This window comes from Hippopotamus amphibius, chromosome 7, assembly GCF_030028045.1.
Source record: "Hippopotamus amphibius kiboko isolate mHipAmp2 chromosome 7, mHipAmp2.hap2, whole genome shotgun sequence".
In the NCBI taxonomy this organism is placed as follows: domain Eukaryota; kingdom Metazoa; phylum Chordata; class Mammalia; order Artiodactyla; family Hippopotamidae; genus Hippopotamus; species Hippopotamus amphibius.
This window is the reverse complement of record NC_080192.1, coordinates 130,086,213-130,108,043: the sequence shown is the minus strand read 5'-3', so window position 1 is coordinate 130,108,043 and position 21,831 is coordinate 130,086,213. Positions and strand designations below refer to the sequence as shown.

Sequence of the window (21,831 nt, the reverse complement as noted above, 5' to 3'; positions counted from 1 at the left end):
AACGCTTCCCTGGAGTCACAGCTATAGACACTTGGAACAAGAAACGATGTGCAGGCTCTGAACTTGTGGAGCCAGGATTGCTGAGTTTGAAGCACATCATCTCTGACACATGCTCGCTCCATGAATGGGGATATGTACTCTTTCCTTCCCCCAAAGAAGATATACAGTATAAGCACCAACTATCATGGTAGTTGAATACGTGAAACTTTCCTATTAGAAGGTGAGTGCTTTGAGGGCAGGAAGCCTCTCTTTTCAGTCTTTATAGCTTCTCAAACAGTGTAGGAAGTAGCACTGTTTGTTAAATTGAACTGAAGAATATTCTTAGATTTTATTCAGCTTGGTACTGGAGGAAAATTCTGAGAGTAATCCAGGGTGATTAATACATAGGATTATTTCAGCAATGATGCTTGCACTTTATATAGTCTCCTTCTATGAAACCTCTCCTCATTTATTTACTTGTTGATTCATTTGCTATCTGTTTCTCCCAAAATGTAAGCTTTTGAGGACAGATATTGCTTCCTCAGCATCCTCAACACTTAGAGTAATTCTTAGCACATAGTGGGCTCTTAATAAATATTTATTGAATGATTGCATGAGCAAATCTCTGGATAAAATCTCTGCTTGTGATTCTTGTCTTTAAAAACTTAGGGGCTGCCAGCTTGTCTTCAGGATTGAGGAAGTATAGCTAATAATATCCCCTTCTCTGCTTTCTTATCCCTTTCCTCTGCACAAGTGTCAGAGTTTGGGCAGCCCCGAAAGGTGCGAGGGAGAGAGAAATGTGGCCACCCCACCAAGCTGAAAGAGTGGGATTTTGTCACCAGGTAGCCACCCAGAAGATTCCACAGCTGCCTACTTGAATCTGCTGTGGTCTGCAGCTCAGCGGTGAGTGGGAGTGCAGGAAAGTTTTGGCCAGGAGATGGCCAGCCCTACATGAGTTACAGGGGCTCCACGGTGAGAATCCCCTCAGCAGGCCTGACTAGGGAGTCTTCATCAGGGCACTAATGGGCTCTCACCCATTATTACCACCATGAGCTCTCACCCATGTATCAGCTATCTTGGTAGAGGTCCTGCTCCCCAGCACCAGCAACTGGCAGGCCCCATCTTCATGAGAAAATTCACAGTCATTATTGGTCAGCAGAGATATGAGAGAATGAATTGATTGTATCAATAGCTGTTAGTTGTATAGTGTTTAAAGTGCAGCACTGCAGGTTGTCCCTCTGAAAGTCAAACCAAATGAACAACAAGGTATGTTGGTTTTATCCTGGATGTGGAGGGCCCTGCCTTCATTAAACTTGCAGGCTTGTGGAATCTATAACCTAAAGACCTAATGATGGCGGAAAAGGCATAACTCCTAGTAACTATTCCTGTTCCTCTCAGAAAGGCTGGCTGAACCACAAAGAGGGTAAATTTCATCTTCAGCTTCTGAATTCCCTCTATAATACTTATCTGTTCCAGTGCCCCCACCTCCCCCAAATGGGAAGAAAACCATCTGCTTAACTGAAATCATGAGCAATCTAAGGCACATATAATTTGCTCTTCCTCCTATATTTGAATTCTAAAAGAGGATTGCTCAAATAAGTAACAATTATGCCCTTTGATTTGACAATCTCCTTTGAGGATTTAAGTCCAAGGAAAGGCTCCAAAAGTGAGAGAAAGGAGAAAACATCCCAAATTTGCAAAAATAGGGAATGGTGAAATCAATACAATTGAATACTATACAACCCTTAAAACCCAAGAAGTTTGCGGCATCTATAAGAAAATGTTGAAAAAGGAAACTAGAACCTAAAATAGTTTATACACTGATTATATGTCTGACTACTGATTTGTAAGAATATGTGAATTTTTAATACACTGATAATGTGTTCTATATCACTAATCTGTGTCTAGCTCAATGCTTTGCTCATAGTAGGTATTTAGTTAATGCTTATTGAATGAATGAAGGAACCAGAAGTAAATTTAGAGAAATGCTTGGAAGTTATATTCATCAGATTTCTTTTACTATAAAGCTACTTTAATGCATAACAAAAGAGTTTCTAAAAAGATCATCTTTTCAATTTTATGTATATGAAAGGAAAAGAAGGAAATACCAAAATGTTAGTAGTAATGGAGTCTGAGTCATGAGCTACAGGTAATTTTTATTTTCATTTGTCAATTTCTCTGTATGTTCTTGATTTTCTACAATAATCATAATCAGGGAGAAACAATTTGTTGAAAGAATCATCCTGAAATAGCAAGTTACAAACCCGAAGGAATGAATCTGTGTTGTTGAAGCTGCAGGCACACTGGCAAGCTTGGGGGTGAGGATACATCTGGCATATCTTGAAGCATACAACACAGGCCGCCACAAATCCAGTCCTCCTACATATACAACTGACATTGGCATTGAGACTTCAAAAGTAGGAAGCAGTAGCTACAGCAAGTCTGTAGGGAGGCATGTTAGGGAGGCTTGCCTGTGTTTTACATCATTAATGCTTGTCTGGGATATTGTCATCCCAGAAGGGTGCAAAAAAAGCATTCATAGCAGTGTGCTTTTGGTAGTGAAAAATGATAAATAACCAAAATGTTCATCATAGAAAACATAAACCCCCAAATTCAGATGTAAAAACCAAGGATATTTATTTTATGGTACCCTCATCTTTTTAGTTACAATTAGTATGCATAGATAATGTTCAACTTAAGAGAAACAGGACAGTTGTTGAGACTAAAAGGAAGATTGTTTTTTAACCATGATCGCACCTACATTGCCATTGGGTCTGGACACATTGGGGCTGCGTATATCACTGGAGAATTCACTACTAAGCATAAAGCAAGATGGTGTTAGCTCCGACCAATGAATTAACTGAATTAACTGACGTAGGACCTAAGAATATTTTAGAAAATAACTGCTGTATAATTTACAGGAATAAAGTTACAGTAACTAATTAACAGGCCTTGGCAAAGAAATCAGAAATCCTGTTATTTGATAATAGAACACTATGACATAATGTTATTTATTTGCCTTTAAAAAATCAATTGCAAGAAATAAAATTGTCCTTATTTGCAGATGACATGGTTTTATAGCTAGAAAACTCTAAAGACTTCACCAAAAAGCTGTTAGAACTAATAAACAAATTCAGTAAAGTTGCAGGGTACAAAATCAATATACAAAAATTGGTTGCATTTCTATATACTAACAATGAACTATCAGGAAGAGAAATTAGGAAAACAATCCCATTTATTATTGCTTCAAAAAGAATCAAATACCTAGAAATAAGTTAATTAAGGAGGTGAAAGACGTACACTGAAAACTATGAGGCATTGATAAAAGAAACTGAAAAAGAAACAAATAAATGGAAAGCTATTCCATTCTCATGGATTGGAAGAATTAATATTGTTAAAATGTCCATCCTACCCAAAGCAATCTACAGATTTCATGCAATCTCTATCAAAATTCCAATAGTATTTTTCTCAAAGGCAGAACAAACAATTGTAAAATTTGTAGGAACCACAAAAGACCTGGAATAGCCAAAGCAATCTTAAGAAAGAAGAAGAAAGTTGGTGGTATCATGCATCCTGATTTCAAACTATATTACAAAGCTATAGTAATCAAAACAGTATGGTATTGGCATAAAAATAGACAGATCAGTGGAACAGAATAGAGAGCTCAGAAATAAACCTATGCATATATGGCCAATTCACTTATAACAAAGGAGGCAAAAATATACAATGGGGAAAGGATAGTCTCTTCAATAAATGGTATTGGGAAAACTAGACAGTAACATGTAAAAGAATGAAACTGTATCACTATCTTACACCATTTTTAAATATAACTCAAAATGGATGAAAGACTTGAATGTAGGAACTGAAACCTTAAAAGTGCTAGAAGAAAACATAGCCAGTAAGCTCCTTGGCATTGGTATCGGTATTGATTTTTTGGATCTGACTCCAAAAGCAAATGCAACAAAGGCAAAAATAAACAAATGGGACTACATCAGAGTAAAAGGCTTCTATACAACAAAAGAAACTATCAGCAAATGAGAAGGCAACTGACTCAATGGGAGAAAATATTTGCAAATCATATATCCAATAAGGGATGAATATCCAAAATATATAAAGAACTCAGACAACTCAATAGAAAAAACACAAAAAAGCAGATTAAAAAATGGAGAGAGCATCTAGATAGATACTTCTCCAAAGAGGACATGAAGGTGGCCAACAGGCACGTGAAAAGATGCTCAGCATTACTAATCATCAGGGAAATTTAAATCAAAACTACAAGGAGCTATCACATCACACCTATTAGAATGGTTATCATCAAAAAGACAAGAAATAACAAGTGTTGGAGAAGATGTAGAGAAAAGGGAGCCCTCATGTCCTGCTGGTGGGAATGTAAATTGGTGCAGCTACTATGGAAACAGTATAGAGGTTTCTCAAAAAGTTAAAAATGGAACTACCATATGATCCAGCAATTCCATTTCTGGGTACTTATTTGAAGAAAATGAAAACATTAATTTGAAAAGATATAAGCACCCCTATGTTCTTTGCAGCATTATTTACAAAAGCCAAGATGTGGAAACAACCTAGGGAGCTCCCTGGCGGTCCAGTGGTTAGGACTTGGTGTTTTTCACTGCTGTGGCCATGGGTTCAAGACCTGGTTGGGGAACTAAGATCCCACAAGCCATGCGGCTCAACCAAAAATAAAAAAAAACAAAAAACCAAAGAAACCACCAAAACACCTGAGTGTCCATTGATGGATATATGGATAAAGGAGAAGTGGAATAGGGACTTCCCTGGTGGTGCAATGGTTAAGAATCCGCCTACCAATCCAGGGGACACGGGTTTGATCCCTGGTCTGGGAAGATTCCACATGCTGGGGAGCAACTAAGCCCGTGTGCCACAACTACTAAAGCCTATGCACCTAGAGCTCATGCTCCTCAAAAGAGAAGCCACTGCAATGAAAAGCCTGAGCACTGAAACAAAGAGTAGCCCCCATGCGCCACAACTACAGAAAGCCTGCATACAGCAACAAAGACCTAACACAGCCAATAAATAAATAAATAATAAAATAAAGTAAATTGAAAAACAAACAAAAAGGAGTGGAATACTACTTAGCCATTAAAAAAATCTTGCCATTTGTGACAACACGGATGGACTTGAGGCTGTCATAGTAAGTGAAATAAGTCAGACAGAAAAAGACAAATACTGTGTGATTTTACTTATATGTGGAATCTAAAATACAAAACAAACAAAAAAACAAAATGAAATTAAACTCACAGAGTACAGAGAATAAATTGGTGGTTGCCAGAGGGGATGGGGGTTAGACGGCAAAACCGGTGAAGGGGGTCAAGAGGTACAAAATTTCAGGTATAGAATAAATGTCATGGCGATGTAATGTACCGCACGGTGAATACAGGCAATACTGTTGTATCACATATTTGAAAGTTTCTAAGAGAATAAATCTTAAAAATTCCCATCAGAAGATAAAATGTATAAATTTATATATAGTGATGGATGGTAACTAGACTTATTGTGGTGATCATTTTGCAGTGTATACAAATATTGAATCATTACGTTGTACACCTGAAACTAATATAATGATATATACCAATTAAACATCAATTTAAAAAAGTCAACTTCCTGAGCAAAAAGTTTTGCCACCAAAATAACAGCTTAGAGTATACCAGAACTGAAAGAAACTCCAAGAAACAATTGAAAAATCAGCATTATTTTGGGGCAAAAACCACTCAATTTGTTTAACAACAAACAGCTAATTTAACAAATAATATTTTCAAAGTGTTAAAACGAAATTTTTAAGATGCTCCAAACGAAACCCTATGTTTATGTAATATCTGCTTCTATTGGACTGAATATCACACACTAGGAGATGGTAACTTTCCTGAGTTTAGATGCAATTTAAATGAAACAGCATTTTTATAGGCTCAAAGTAAAGCATGGCTGTGTATAAAGGGGTCAACATCCATCTGGACTGCAAGGTGGACCCAGGCTACTACTGCTTTGGAAACAAAGTTAAGTTATATGAAGAATGTTTGTCCAGAAACTCCTTTATCTAAAACTCTATGCCTGAGTTTCAAATCAAGGCCACATTTCTGTTAAAAAGGACTTGGATTCTCTAGGCAAGAAATGGATACATCATTTTTATTGATATAATTCTGAAGACCAAAGTTTCTGATATTTATGATTGTGGAAAACAAGATTTCTCAGTGAGTAGGGGAGCAGTAGTTACTCAAAGAAGGCGGCTATTATGATTTTTACAGCTGCAGTATGTCCTTAGAGGACACTGCATCCTGTTAACTGTGCAGCTGGCTTTATCTGTGCCTATTCTTCCAGCTTGATGAATGGTCGGACAGATTTTTACCTTCTTAGTTTGAGCTAATTTTTACTTTTTCATGGGCAATCCCAAGTGCTGAACACTATACTAAGTGCTTTGCATACATTATTTCATTCAATCTTTGCAATAATCCTTTGCTAGCATCCTACTTTACAGATGAGGACACTGAGGCTTGGAGGTGTCAGAGGGATTTGTTCACGGTCACACGGCTAGTCAGTGGCAGAGCCGTTTCAAACCCAAGTCTGCCTAACTCTAAACCTAGCTTTCTTAATGTCCACAATTCAAGCAAATGTAGAAATAAAAGACTATTCAAAGGAAAATTGGCAAAGACCTTTTGGTGGGGACGTGACAGGCTCATGCAAGGAAGACAAGACCATAGATTGGAACAATTTTCTGGAGGTCAATCTGACAAATATGTAGTACAAAAAATGAAACATATACCCTTTGAGCCAGCAATGAATCTTCCAGGAATTTAACCTAAGAAAATAATTTTCAAACCGTGCACAGGGGCATGTATTAGAATTACAGCATTGTTTATGAAAACAAACACACAAAAAAGAAAACAAAAACAGTGTAAACATTTACCAGTGAGGGACTGGTTAATTAAATGGCTAAAGAGGCATACAAGGGAAGAGTATTCAGCCACTTTAATGATGATATATTGTATAGTAAAAAACACCAGATTATCTATGAGCATTTATAGTGTGTCTACTATGTAAAACTGAATACCATACTGTATTTATATGTGCAAATACACATAGTCTATATGTTTTTTTTTTTTCTGGCTCAATAGAGTTTGTTTTACCTCTCTATACATTTCTTTATTGTTTGGTTATTTTATGAATCAAAACAAAGACTATTTGAAAAAAAGTGTCAATGTTAAATCAGTTCTTGCCTTAGTAACTGGAGTGATTTCATGTACACTAGCCAGATATTTTATGCAATTAGGAATCTATTATGCTTTGGAGAAAATTCAACAGGTATATTATAGATCCTGGTCATATAACTACCATGTTTTTGTTCCACCAAAGGATTAATATTAAAGTACGAGGTCAATAGGACTTGACTAAAACCAGACCTATCTGGGCTATAAAAGTTAAACGTTGTCTTACACTTTCATTTTAAAAATCTCTTCAAAACGCTTTTATTCAATTGGAGTCAGTCCTATTGTTGACTGGCATTGCACTTTGGGAGTAAAGGAACTTTCGCTTAAATAGCTAAATGGATTTCAAAGAGGCTGTGTGGGGTTTGGGAAGTAAATCTAACTAATAAATCTTTTGCCCCTGTATTAATGGTTCCTGGGGGTAGGAGGTTGGTTGGAGTTAAGGAAGTGGGCCTGTTTAGGAAATGTAGATGGAGCCAGAGAGGTGTTGAAAATGACCAAAGAAGAGACCAACTGCGAAAGAGAAAAGTGGGTTATGAGCACATGAAAAGATGCTCAACATCTCTAGTCATTAGGGAAACGCAAATCAAAACTACAATGAGATAAGACCTTACACCATTAGGATGGCAACTATTAAAAAAAACACCAAGAAAACAACTAGAGTTGTCAAGGATGTAGAGAAATTAGAATCCTTGTGCATTGTTGTGGGAATGTAACATGGCATAGCTGGTGTGGAAAATAATATGGAGGGTCCTCAAAAATTTCAACATAGAATTACCATATGACCCAGCATTCCACTTCTGGGTATATACCCAAAAGAATTGAAAGCATAGTCTCAAAGAGATAGCTGTACACCTATGTGCATAGCAGCATTATTCACAATAGCTAAAATGTGGAAGTAACCCAAGTGTCCACTGACAGATGAGTGGATAAGCAAAATGTGGTACAAACACATATGATGGAATGCTAATCAGTCTTAAAAAAGGAAATTCTGCAATACGCTACAACATGGATGAACTTTGAGGACATTATGCTAAGTGAAATAAGCCCGTCACAAAAAAGACAAATACTGTCTGATTCACTTATTTGAGGTACTTAAGAGTAGTCAAAATCATAGAGACAAAATAGAATGGCGCTTGCCAGGGCCAGGGGAAGGGGAGACTGGGGAGTTATTGTTTAATAAAGATTTTCAGTTTTACAAGATGAAAAGAGTTATGGGATGGACAGTGCTGATGGCTGCCCAACAATGTATTTAATACACTGAACTGCACATTTAATAATAGTTAAGGGGGTAAATTTTATGTTATCTGTATTTTAATGCAATAAAAAATATAAGAAAAAAGTGGCTTATAACTATTTTGGCAAATGATTATGAATGTAGAAGAGAGAGGAGAAAGTCAAAGGGTCTTACTTATGAAGGAGTCTCACCCTAGAAAAGTCCTTTCTTTAGTGTCCATGGATGGCAACATAAATAATACCTTAAGTTTCACTCATCACCCAACAAAATCTCACCACTGCCTATCCTGAGGATGTTTAAAAGTTAATTAAGACACTGGGCTACAGAGTGGGGTGGGGTGGAGACTGGGAGAAGGAGATGCAGGTGTTATTAACAGTTGAAGCTGTGGAAATAAAACCAGGTCAATCTAAGTGAGAGGAGAGGTGGGGGAAAAAAAATCAAATCTTGAGGATACCAACATTATGTGGTTCTGTGGGAAAGGAGCAGCAAAGAAAAGTGCTAGCGAAGGGAAGTTTAGAAAACAGGCAAAGACAAAGGAGAATGATGTAGAAGACAGGGAGGGAAGGAGGGTTTCAAACAGGAGGACTTTGCAGTATTAAGCTCAGTAGAAAGGCCATATGATGGGGAGGGTGGTGCTGAAGTATTCACTGGACCTGGCAATCAGCAGTGACCAGAGTGTAGCCTGGACAGCAGATAGTGTTACCTGCACAGACGTGCTTGTAGGCCTCTTCACATAGTCTGGATTGGACTAGACTGGGACGTATGTCCTACCGAAGGGGATTAACCTGGCAATTGAGAGATACATAGCTCTGGGTATTTTCAGCGATGATTGGGGATGGGGGCTCTGTAGGTGGCTAGATGTCCTGCTAAACCAAGTGAGGGCAAGGGCTAATGAAATGCACCTAGGGGTCCAGTAATAAGAATCAAATGAATGAATATATAAATGAACGAATATATGATAATGTGGGGTGTGGGCTAAAGGTTGGTTTATAAGCTGGCTGGGAAAAGAATGATGACCTCGGGTCCGGCAGTGAATGATGGCAGGATGAAGTTGCTCACTGCCTCTGGAGGAAGCTGCTCACTGACTCAGAGAGGTGCCAGGGAGGTTGGTGTTTTCAAGGCAAAGTCAGGTTTCAGTTAGGAGAAGGGGTGTGAAGGGCTTAAGGGTTTCTACAGGTTGCTTTAGGGTAGAAAACACTGGGAGACATCAACAGCAGGACAGGATTGCGGTATGTGCAGACTGCTACCTGGGAATAAGAGTGCAGGAAAGGATAGCTGTCTGCTTTACAAAGCATCTCCGCAGCCAGCGACTCATTCATCCTTAGGACAACCCGGGGAGAGAGACAGGTATTATACTGCCAGCCTTTGGAATGAGGGATGCTTTCCAGATAAGGTGATCACGGCTCAGAAACCTTGTTCAGCCGCCGTTTGATTCCTCTAGTGACAAGGAACACTCCACTTTTGGAAGTAGCACTTCCATTATAAAATTTAAAAAGCGAGTAGAAAAGAAGAAAGGTGTGGGCCTTGAGGGGAAATCTGTGTCAGTGACAGACATTTTGGGCAATTCATGGAATTGCAGAGCCAGATGCGTCAGTCAGATCTTTTCATCTGTAAAACGAAGGGGGCAGATGATCTTTCTTTTCCCTTATCTAATAGCCTGTGAAATCATCTAGGCAACCAACTCCCAATTTTACAGAATAAAAAACGAGGCTGAGGATGTGTCTCGCTCAAAGTGATACGAGAAATTAGCGGAGGCACAGGCCAGGACCGACTGCGCCTCTCGGTGCTCCAGACCTTCCCGGACAGGTCAGGCCCGCGGGAGGCTGCAGGTCGGACGGCCTAGCTGAAAGCACCCTGGGGTTCGAGGCGGGTTCCCGGCAGCAGTCAGAGGAACGCCCCGAGGGGAGGGGAAGAGTCAGGGCCTCCTTTCCCACACTTCGTTAGGACGCGGGCCGGGGCGGGACCGCGGCAGCCCTCCCTCGGGCCTGCAGCCGGCAGAGGGCGCGGGGCGGCCCCTCGCTCCGCTGCTGGGCAGGCGGGGACCTGGCTGCCCCGGGCGCGCCGTCGGAGCTCGCGGGCACAGGGTCGCAGCGGCCGGGCAGGGCGGAGGGCGTAGCGGCAGCGCAGCAGGCGGCGCGGCGGGAAGCGGGCGGGGCGGCCGGGAGCCGGCGGGGCGGGGCGAGGCGGGGCGCGGAGGGGCGGGGCCGCGAGCGGGGGGCGGTGGCGGCGGCGGCGGCGGCGGCTGAGGAGGAGGAGAACATGGCGGCCGCGGAGAGCGGCTGAAATGCCTGTTCTTCAGGCCAGGCGAGCGGGAGTCTGACGCGATTCTGGGAGCCTTCCCCTCAGACGGCTGGACCGCGGCCTCGAGCGCCTCGGCCGCCCTGTTCCCTGCTGCTCCCTCGAGCGGAGCCTGCGCCGGGTCCGTTCTGCATCCCCCTGCGGGGGGACCCCTGCTCCGGAGGAGGGGGCCGGAGAGCCGCGGCGGCGGCGGCGGCGGGCTCCTGGCCCGAGCAGCGGCGGAGGCCGAGGCGGCGCCGCCACGGCCGCGGGCGAGCGCGGCGCCCGTCAGCGCGGCCCAGAGGCGGCGGCGGCAGGTGAGTGGCGGGCGGCGGGCGCCGAGCCTCCCGGTGGGTGCAGCTGTCACGAGCCGCGCGGCCGCCGAGGCCCTAGGGGGCGGGAGCAGCTGGCGCCCCTCCGCCCCCCGCTCTCCTTTCTCTCCGCTGCGTTCGCCCTCCCACTTTCCCCGAGTTCTCCCTCGGCCTCGCGCGGCTGGAGGGGGCGGAGGTCGCAGCTGTCACGGGCACCAGCTGGGGGCCGCGCCGCGGAGGGGAACTGCTGCGGCGGCGACTTCTCTGCCCCGTTTCCCAGTTGCCCTAGTTAGCGCGGACAGGGCGAGCATCCGCGGAGGGTGCGCGAGGCTCGCGGCCGGCGTGGGGAGAGGCGCCCCGAGCCCGCGGGCGCTCCCCGCCGCCGAGAGGGGGAGCCGGAAGTCGGCGCGGGCGCCCCTCGGCCCCGGCGAGCGCGGTGACCTTGGCAAGCCCGGCAACCTCTCCGAGTCTCGCTTGCTGGGACTGCGAAATGGGGATGACTGTGGCGAGCCTTCCCGTAAGCGCAGCCTTCGACGGCGCTGTTTACCCCCCGCGCACTTGTTTTCCCCCGTCTCCAGACGAGGGATTTCGGAGGCAGAAACGGGATGGATAAGTGAGATTTTCCTGTTATGTATAAGCTTGGTCCCCATCGTCGGATTCTGCCGAAAGGACTTAGGAAGGGGAGCAAACATGTTGGCTGGACGACTGAGGGGTGGGATGGGTTAATGGTCAGCGACAGATCTCGAGCTGTTTCCTAGTTGCTTGGAAGAGAAATGGAGAAAGCGGACACCAGGGTCCCTGCTCTTACTACCCAGCTATGGGTTTTTGTTTGTTTGTTTTTGTTTTTAAAGCAGTCACTCCCATGGACTAGACACTGCCTCGGTTGACGGTGTTAGAGGGAGACGGAGGGTTTGACAATAAAGCCTGTGTGTGTGACAAGGACATTCCGTGCTGCTGTGGCTGCAGAGTTTGGTGGGGAGGAAAACTTTAAGCTGGAGGATCTTTTAGCCTTTCATGCTTGTCTCTCTTCGTTGACTGTAGGCGTTGAAGAGGCAGGTGTCCTTGTGGGGAAGGTGACAGTTTTTTCTTTTGAGACGGTGAATTTTTAATGCCGAGTATGATGGTGGTGAATGAAGGGTTCTTGAGTGAATTGCAGTCCCAGCACCCTCTGTTGATGCCAAGAGTAATCTCTGTGGCGATGATTTGCGAGGGCTGAGGCTTACACTTCAGTGATTAAGAAATCTTCAAGTGTCTGTGTAAAACATTGCTGTGGTGAAGCTTAGATTATACTGTTCAGCGGAAGGGATGGATTTCAAGGGTTAAATTTGTTTGAGGTTTGTCTTCAGTTTTGGAATTGGTTGAAGGTTCGTTAAAAAAAAAAAAGTTGGCCAAAGGGGCCTCTCAACTTGTTTCACAGAAGCTGTGATGTAGTAGGAAGGGGGTCAGATTTCTTCATGTTGAGAATAATATGAAAAGAAAGTATTTGTTTGGGTCTTTTGGCTCTCGAACTAGAAATAGTTTTGGGTTAAAAGTAGCAGTGGGGTTTGATTCAGTTTAATAAATGGACATTCCTTGAACTATTTGTCATAAACTAGGTACAACTGCAAGTGTTTCTTTTTTCTCCCACGTAGTTTGTGGAAGGGTCTAATTTGGTTTTGTGAACTAGTGTTGGAAATGGTTCCCCTCTATTATTCAGATTTTATGCCTTGCAAACAATGGATCAAAAAGGGGGCCTGAATAGGGAATATATGGTTTGGAGAGAAAATGCAAGGATGCTGCTTATGAGAATGGGCATTTGGTTTGATTTTTGTAGACATTTTGCACTGATTATGTCATTTATTTAACTCAATGAAGTTTGATTTTTAAGGTGCAAAATTTGAATTTTACGTAGGTTATAGTTGATCTTTTCCTCACTTCTTTCTGAGAAAATCTGTAGGATTGTGTCTTTTAAATTGCTTTTTGTGTGGTTTAAGTCAAGGGAGTATTTTAGATCTGCATTTTTGGTAAGTGGTTTTATTGAAAAAAAGTGCTTGATGGAACTAATGGTGATTGTTCCACTTAAACTGGGATTATATAGACAATGCATTTTCCTCTCTCTTTCTGCCAACATTTGTTTTTCCTTCTCCTTCAATTCCAGGCTTTCATTTCTAGAAATCTGGGCTGGAAACAGAAGCAGCCGTTTGTATAATCCCAAAAACTTGCTTATGCCGGGAAGCTGTAAGGGTAGTATGAAGTGGGTGTGGTATAAAGATACTGCCAGTACGTAAGACAGTTTAACTGTTGAGGGAGTCTAGGGTCAAACTTTAATTTTTGTTGAATTTCCTGTTTTATTTGTATGTGTTAATCTTTTGGTGGGCAGAGGGTTGGGTTGCTGTGGTGCTGACTGGTGTATATTGTGAAAGCACTGGCAAAATTTCATGCTTTTACTCTATAGGGAAGGGTGGTAAACAAGCCTAAATAATTTGAAGATGTCGTTCCCAGGATGAAATGTTCTCTGCATGTACTCTTCTTTATCCTTCTAATCCAGTGATGGGTCTTCACCAGGACTAAATGTTGAGTAAGTGATGAGGGTGGTGTAGAGGTGCTGAAAGGTGGAGAGGGGAAGAAAGGATATTGGACATTCTTTGAAAATCTTTTCTCTGTTGGACTGTATATCAGAATATGATTTATAATTATTTTTAAAGAACATCTCTTCTCTGTTGTCATCATTTTCACATACCTTCTCTTAGAGAGATACTATCTTTTGTTCTTTACTTTAGTTTGTCTTTATTGCCCTGTCCCCCAAGGGCTCCACATTGTTTGAATAGGTTACATATCTTTTGGGGTTGGTTGGTCTTAAACCATATGGCCTAAAATAGCTTTCATTTTAGGGCAAGTATGGGAGGTCAACACAAGCATGCACCACCGAGTAGAGTCTTCTAAGTCTGGGGTGAGGAGATCCCCAGGATTCTCATTATTGTCTTGGCAGTGATTTTTAGTTTCTGTGTATGATAATTACAGGAATTCTCAGAGGGCCATCAACTGCTTTCCTAGCAGAATTCCAAAAATATGTGGTAGACTCCTTTTTATATTGCCTCCAAATATTGGGTGCAGAAGAGTGTGGGATTGGGTGAAGTACACGTGTTTCAGGAGTCGAATGGCTGAGCACTACATCCAGTCTTGGCTGGATATAGTGCTCAGGTGGGCAGAACCATACAAATTTCTGCCCACCTTGTATAACTTTCCTGTGAGTTGGACAGGCTAGACTGCAAGAAAGGACTTCTTTACTGCATCTCTCCCAGGTTAACCAGTAGCTTAGCTCTTGATTATTGGTCACTAAGGATGGACCTTGTGGTCTCTGACCTTTTTTCTTACCATTGCAAGTGAGATCTAGTCATTTCAAGTTTTCCTTTTTCTCTTTGTGTTTTACTTAGACTTTGTGCCTCTCTCCCAACATATGGGGTCAGCGGTCATAAAATGGCCTGGTGGCAACTGTGTATCATTCTTGGTTGCTTAGTTTAAGGAGGGAGGTGCAGGTTTTTTCCTTTAGTTGAATTCTGGGCGATAGTCTGTGGGTGCACAAATATTTGGATTAACATATAAATGATTATTTTATATTTCCGCAAGATGCATGGTTGAATAGGAAGAATTGTTGCAAAACACTGACATCAACATGCAAGTCCAGTTCTAGAAATGCAAGTAGAGTGGTTGTTGTATCCATGCTTCCTCCCCCATTCCCCCATCTGCAACACAGTATTTTTGAGGCTCCTTGAAATGATAGGCTTTTAGAAAAGCTTGGTATAGTTATATTTTGAAGATAAATAGCTTATGCCAAAACACAAGCTATAGTCCCTGGAGGAGTTGTACAAGACTTGAGATTAATCAGTCTAGTCACCCTCATCTTAGATATATTTTGATCTAATCTCTCCCCATGGATATGTTTCAGTGTGGAGGGTGGGGAAATTGGGTTTTAGTGACATGGGTCCTGGACATGACCACTGGGAACAGGCAGGCCAGGTCCATAAAAGTGGGTGCACGCACAGAAATGAAATACACCTATTAACAGCACCAGAATTCTCATAACACTGGTTTATCCAGTGTTTCCAGAGTGATAACTTCATTTTTGCCTTGTGATTTTGAGGCAATTTTTAAGTTTCTTTTGAGAATGGATGTTTTGCTGTAGACACAGGAATGATGTCCTGGCTCTTCTACTTAGTAGATGTAACCTTGGGCTAGTTACTTAACCATAGTAAATCTCAGGTTTTCATGCTTAAAATTGGAATAATGTACTTAAACTCATATTGTTGTGATCTTTAACTTATGTTAAATAACAAAATACGTCAGCATAATGATTGGCATGTGGTAAGACTTTAGTAATGTTTTCTACGTTTCCGTAACCTAAACACATCACCATCTAATCTATCATTGGATTGTCTGATTCTTTTCTTTGTAAATTCTTGGATTTCCCCCTTTATTTCTGCCTCCATAGTCTGGTCCTCCTGTAATTTTGCACATGGAGTAACTAGCATCATAGGAACTCTATGGGGACTGAGTTTCTTTATCATTAAGTTGTTCTGAATTCATATTTCTTCTTGTGCTGAAATTCTATAATTTGTAGGTTTATAGCTGTTTGCCAGCATGCATTTGCCTCTCTAATTCATTCCACATACAAATGCTGAAAAAATTCTTTTCTGAAATATTTTTTAGTGTTTAGTGTTTTTAGTGGAGACTCTCTGTGGACAAATGTATCAAATATAAATCATTTAAACTGTTCTTGTATTTCTCATTCCAGAAAATTTGCTGCAGATGGCATATGCAGAAATGCTTTGTAAACTGTAAAGTGCTACACAAGTGGAGAAAGTATTATAATCACTTGTAGATACCTAGCTTCTTTGATTTTACAATGTTTCGTTTCTCTGTTTAGATTGTATTTCCTTTTTCTTTATCTCTTGACCTTCAAAAACAGTCAAAGCCAGTATGTTCTCTAGAAAGCTTGATTTTTATCACACTCCTTTAGCATCACTCAGTTTGTTCTTTTTTTAAATTTAAATTAAAAAAAATTTTAATCACAGTATAGTTGCTTTATACTGCTGTATATCAGTTTCTGCTGTACAGCAAAGTGAATCAGTCATACGTATACATATATCCCCTCTTGTTTGGATTTCCTTCCCATTTAGGTCACCACAGAGTACTGAGTAGAGTTTCCTGTGCTGTAGAGTAGGTTCTCATTAGTTATCTGTTTTATGCATAGTAGTGTATATATGTCAATCCCAATCTCCCATTTCATCGCCCCCCCCATCCATATGTTTGTTCTCTGTGTCTTTGTCTCTATTTCTGCTTTGCAAATAAGATCATCTATACCATTTTTCTAGATTCCACATATATGCGTTAATATAAGGTGTTTGTTTTTCTCTTTCTGACTTACTTCACTCCGTATGATGGTCTCTATGTCCATCCACGTCTCTGCAAATGACACAGTTTTGTTCCTTTTTATGGCTGAGTAATATTCCATTGTATGTAGGTACCACATCTTTATCCATTCCTCTGTTGATGCACATTTAGGTTGCTTCCGTGTCCTGGCTTTTGTAAATCATGTGGCAGTGAACATTGGGATGCATGTATCTTTTTGAATTTTGGTTTTCTGTGGGTATATGCCCAGTAGTGGGATTGCTGGGTCATATGATAGTTCTGTTTTTAGTTTTTTAAAGATAAGTTTGTTTTATATAATAAATTTCTTTCTTCCTCTCCTCCTCCCCCTCCTCCCCTCCTCTACCCTCCTCCTCCCCCTCCTCCCTCTTCTCTCCTTCTTCTTCCTCTTCTTCTCCTTCTTCTTCTTCTTCCCCTCCTCCTCCTTCTTCTTTTTCTTCTTTTCTTCTTGAGTTTCTCTTTTTAGGGTATATTGATTTGGTTTTACTAATTAGATTAGAAAATCCTTGAGATGGCATGAACCACAACATTTAGAGCAAAGGGGCCTTAATGGTAATTTTGAACAACCTTGTTAATATTATAGATGAGATGACTAAGGCCAGACAAATACAGTAGTTTTCATGGGTCACGTAGTGTCTTTACTTGGACAAGAACCTAGGTATTTGGCTCCCAGTCTTCTTTATGAGACTTACTTTTTGTATTTGAAAGTTATTACAAAGAGATTTACAATTTTAAGAATTTTATTAAGATTTTGAGTAATGTGTAAGCTGGTAGGAAAGGAGTATTTTTGTTTTCTGGCCACAAATTGACTGTCAAATGTTGTAATAAAGTATTAATCAGGAATTAATTAAGGCTGCTCTCTAAAGAGTACAAAAGTGCCTGGAGAGAAATGTCTGCTTTTCTTCTATGGCCTTCATTTAGAGTCAGCAAATATTTATTGAGGACTGTCTCCAAGACACACTGAACCTAGATACTGTACTTGCTCTACATGTTACATTTTATAAATGAGGAAAGGCAGCTCAGGGAGGTTAAGTGGCTGGTATAAGATTGCACAGCTTGTAGGTATTAGGGATGACATTTGAGTCCAGGTCTTCTGACCTGTAATCTCCAGCATACCTCTAAATTGGCTTCTCTCCAAGTTGTTGGCCACCCTTGGCCACACTGTAGCCCTCTGTTACTTTCTGGGCTCCTTTTTGTTGTCTGCATGTACAGTAGAGACTGCTGCAATCTCCATTGCTTTCTGATGAGCCAGGAGCCAATGTACCACTTACTTAATGAAAGTATCACTTTAAGATTTTTGTGCTGTTTCTGATCTCACCTTTGTACTTTAGTAATGTTGATTCTTTGGTGCTTTTGTCTAGGTAAGCTTATCTAGAATGGTTGGTTTGGATTCTTAGCAATAAAATTCTGCCTCTCAAGTTTTGTTAGTATTTAAATAGCTAAAGCTTAGGGTATTTTTTTCACTCGGAATAAATTGCTTGGTCATTCTCTGTGTTTCGACTTGTATTTTGAATCGTTGGTCTTATTCTGATAGCTTTAATATATTACATCTTACATTTTTAGTTTGCGTATATGGTTAAAATATTTACACAGTTTTATTATCAAGCATCGATTTGGTTGTTTAACAGAAGATACTCCATTGAATGTACATATACAGATAGTACACCGTATTTGACCAGATAGTTGAAGGATGAAATGTCCTTGCCTTTTGAAAGTACCTGTATGTATAATACTGGCTTTACTTTGCTGAGTTTGGTTGTAGGAAACCAGGGAAAAGCTATTTGTTGTACAAAGTCTAAGTCCTACCTCCCTCTCCATTCCAGAGGATACAGGAAGTCTGTAATTGAATTTCTAAGTAGCCACTCAGTCATTCATTCAAGACATAGTTATACCTACTTTGTTCAAGGTGCTGTGTTTTTAAAAGATATAGTTAAATGATAAGATACAGATCCTGTTCTTAAGGAGATTATGACCTAAGAGAGGTGATAAGACGACACACAAATACGTGTATTACTAATTAAATGTGATGAGTGCTGTGAGAGAGGTACTGAAATAGTACTTTGAGGAATCAGGAGAGCGAGCAACTATTTTCATTTAAAAGGGATCAGGGCAAGTTTCATGGAGGGCTTGTTGGTGGACAGGAACATTGAAGCCAAGGGATGATTTCTGAGTGAGTGAGGGGGAGGAGAGCAGTATATTCAGGAAGATTAAATACCGAAGATGAAAGGACAGAAACGCTGGGGGTTATTTTGAGAGTAATGAAGGGGGAAAGTGCAAGCAGGAGGATGGCACCAGCTGAAGTGGGAGAGGAAACCAGATGTTCTAGGTGCAGTTGTAAGACACTGAAGGATTTTAATGGAGGGAGGTGGTGAGGAACAGTGAAGTTTGTAGATCTGGATGAAAATGAGAAGTGCCAGTGTTCCAAATTTACGTGGATCTTTTTATGGTGGGTTTTACACCCCAAATTTTATATTTTCATAGTTTTTGAAGTGATTCCATATGTAAGGCTTACCACACTGGGAACTTACTCATTTTTATGTATATTTGAGAACAGACTTTTTTTTTCTTGGTTGAAGTTAGTACAAAATCTTTTTCACTGGCTTATGCTTTTTTTAAATTAAAAGAAAAAAATTTTTAAAGCAGTAGCTATTTCTTTAAGCAGTGTGTTATCATTTGGCATTCTTAAGGTGATGCAGCGGACTTGTTTTTCAAGTGTAAAAATGCCATCTCCTTATGTAAATATATGTCACTGTATAAGTTAGATTGGTCATACAAGTTGAAAGCCCCTGGCTCTCAATATAGTCATGATTTATTTTACTGATTTATTTATGCCCTGCCATGTTCCAAAAAGGATTTAAGGCAGGATATGTCATAAAGAGACTTGGACCTTGTTCCAGCCCTGTCTATTATTTGACTGAATTGCTAGCCAACATTATGCTGAGGGAACAGTGTTGAAGACAACTGGTGTCACAGAATGTGCTGCAGTTGTGTCTTTTGCCAACTGGTAGTAATTCAGAGATGGATACAATATAATTAGAATACCTTTAAAGATAACTCCTTTGAACTTTGATAGCATGCAAGGGAAATTGGTTGGAAGGGACTCATGGAGAGCTTTGACCCTTGGGAGCCCAAGGCACATTTAGAGCAGTGGTCTCTACAGTAGGAGTTACATAAAATTATCTGGGAAATGGGAGAAATATTAGAGGTCTGTAAGAAAGTTTCTTTACTTTCAGTCTGCTGTGATGTTTTATAGTTTATAGGAGCCTGGGTAATTGGATTTTTAGGTTTATTATTTTAAATAGTAGACTCAACATATATTGTACTGCAGTAGGGAGTCACCATGCAGATCTTTTGTAAAATATTTCACATAGGTTAACTGGTCGTCTTGAGGCAGAGGACTTACGAATTGTCTAATTTAAAGATGACGTTAATTTTTCTTTCACTAAAACACAATATCCAAAATTTGCTGACATTTTTTTCTGACAAGTGTCTGTGAGTAGTATACTACCTAGCAGATATTTATGAAAATAAACGCACTTAATCTGTCCCTTTGGGATGATGGTAAATTCTTAAACAGTGACTCAATAAGTAACTACCTTTTAAAACAAAATAAAACTCAATGTTATGGAGAGAGGTTATTGAAAATGAACATTTGGAACTATTTCCGTCATTATTGGATTTAATTGCTGAAAATGATGTTAAAACTTTAAGAATTTTTTTTATATGTGCACTTGAACTTTTTTTTTTTTTTTTTGGCACACGGGCTTAGTTGCTCCGCGGCATGTGGGATCTTCCTGGAGCTGGGATCGAACCCGTGACCTCTGCATTGGCAGGCGGATTCTTAACCACTGCACCACCTAGGAAGCCCTGTGCACTTGAACTTGAAAACAAAATTTTCTAACCTGCTTAAAAACCTTGTAAAGAGGTGGTTTAGTGGTTTTGGACCCATCTACTGAAAATATGAAAAGGCAGTACTATCTGATTAGTTAGTAAGAACAACTGATTGTCATCAGGAAATATGGAAATGCACTATCTGAATTTTAGCAAAAATTTTTGCATAAATGGTGAACAGGATTGAAAATTGAATATCATGTTTTATTCAGTGCAGCAAGTGATGCAGTTCTTCCCTTTGGTTTTATTCATCTTTGTGAAGTTTGTTTTTTGGCTGTGATAACCATTAAAACCAAATAAAATAGTTATTATAAAAATGAACTGAATTTAGAACCAGACTTTTAAGTTCCTGTATTACAAAATGTGAAAGCAAAATTAAAAAATAATAGTGTTCATCATATTACTCTCACCAAAAATGGTGGTAGCATTAGAAATAGTATTTATTAGGGAGAGCACAAAGCTGTGTCATCAATAGGTAAATTAATTGTTTAAAAATTGTTTTTTTAATTATAATAAATGTCATTCTTTTACGTTTCCATTTTTGTGTATGCTTTATAAGGCACATAATTTGTTGGTCTAGTGGGCAATGTATATAAATTATAAATAAATGTACATATATGGCTTCTTATTCAAAACCTTTTTAACTGTAGGGTATATGATAAAAATAGTAATCACTGTTTTATAGGAAGGGTTTTATTTCCTTTGTAGTATATTTATTATCCTGGTCTTGTAAATCAGAAAAGGAGAATAACACTTCTCCCTAAGACTCAAGAGAAGAAGCTCCAGCTCCAGCACCAACACCCAAAGCTGAAATTCTACTTAAAATACTCTTTGAAAAATTACACATGAACAGTGAAACATTATTACCCCATTGCTATGTATTTTGTGCATTCGGTGATCTACCCAGTCATAATGTACTCATACACATATTTGCTTTATTGTGCATAATACGTACTGTGTGTAATCATGCACACAAGCATGTCCATTAAACTATTAATGTTGCATAATATATAAAATTATTCACTGTATATACTGTTTTTTATCACGTAGATATCCATTGTATAACATATATAATTAATATTACATAGGACACTAATAATTGTACATGCCCTATTAAGTCACATCATTTCCAGTCAACGTGCTTATTTTGTAACATAATCAATTCTTAATCCCCAACCTTAGGAAGGGTTCTTCATTAAGAACCCTTGGATTTTGTGGACTAAGAGTGTCTAGATAGACTCTGGGGGGAGTGTCTGTGAACATTCTGAAATTATGTATATGCAAGATTCTATGAGTCTATGCATTTCTCTGGAGAGAAATTCATAGGGTCCCGAAAGGGTCCATGACCTCCCCAAAGGTTAAGAACCTCTTTTGTTAAGGACTGGGACCTCAATAACTCCATTCATGCAGTGTTATTCTCTTGCCAAGTTTAATGGATATATCTGATGTCATTACTCAAGCCCGCAGTATGACTGGATTTGCAGTCTGTTTTTCCTTT

At 40.2% G+C, this 21,831-nt stretch overlaps 1 protein-coding gene across 7 annotated transcripts in view; it reads left to right on the top strand.

The window, feature by feature from the left end:
• The first annotated feature begins 10,696 nt into the window (after positions 1-10,696).
• Positions 10,697-21,831, top strand: part of NCOA1 (nuclear receptor coactivator 1) — a 262,341-nt gene continuing 251,206 nt past the window's right edge. For all 7 annotated transcript variants that reach the window (XM_057740985.1, XM_057740992.1, XM_057740990.1 and 4 more), the window contains exon 1: positions 10,697-11,042. The gene's annotated coding sequence lies outside the window, so the exon portion shown is untranslated. The remainder of the gene's footprint in view (positions 11,043-21,831) is intronic.